The sequence below is a fragment of the Suricata suricatta genome, chromosome 11 (genome assembly GCF_006229205.1).
Source record: "Suricata suricatta isolate VVHF042 chromosome 11, meerkat_22Aug2017_6uvM2_HiC, whole genome shotgun sequence".
NCBI lineage: Eukaryota > Metazoa > Chordata > Mammalia > Carnivora > Herpestidae > Suricata > Suricata suricatta.
The window spans coordinates 108,263,800-108,264,367 of record NC_043710.1 but is presented as its reverse complement, the minus strand read 5'-3'; positions in this window follow the sequence as shown (position 1 = coordinate 108,264,367).

Genomic DNA, 568 nt, shown 5'->3' with positions numbered 1-568 from the left:
GGTGGGAGCGGGGGGGCTGGCAGGCGCCTATTCGCAGGGAGAAATAGGCTCGGAGGAGGTGGAGATTTGGAGTCAAGCATCCTCGGGGACTTCTTTCCGAAGATCAGGCCAAGGGCATATCGTGTCCTTGGTCCTCCGGCCAGGGCAAAGCTTCCCCTGTCCTTCCAGCCAAGACTGTTAGATAGAAGGTGCCAGTCTTCGCAGCCTCTCCCCGCAGGGCCCTGCCAGCTTCGCCGCCGTCCAGCCCCCCATCCCTGCCCTGTGGATGCCCCCCTGCAGGGGAAGGGCCGTGGGCTGGGTTTGAATCCAGCCTGTGAGAGCAGGGGGCGGAAGAGAGAGCACGGGCTAGACTAGAAAGAACGGCCACCATTTACTGAGTGCCTCCCTGGGCCCGGCCCTGAACTGAGCTGACTGCCTCTTCAGGACAGCTCCCCAAATATGCATTCTTTTCTCACTGTTACAGATGGGGAAGCCAAGGTTCTGCTATACTTAGTACGTCTACACGCAAGGTGACAGGGCTAGAAAACAGCAGAGGACTCAAACCCGGGGCAGAGCGATGCCAAAGGCA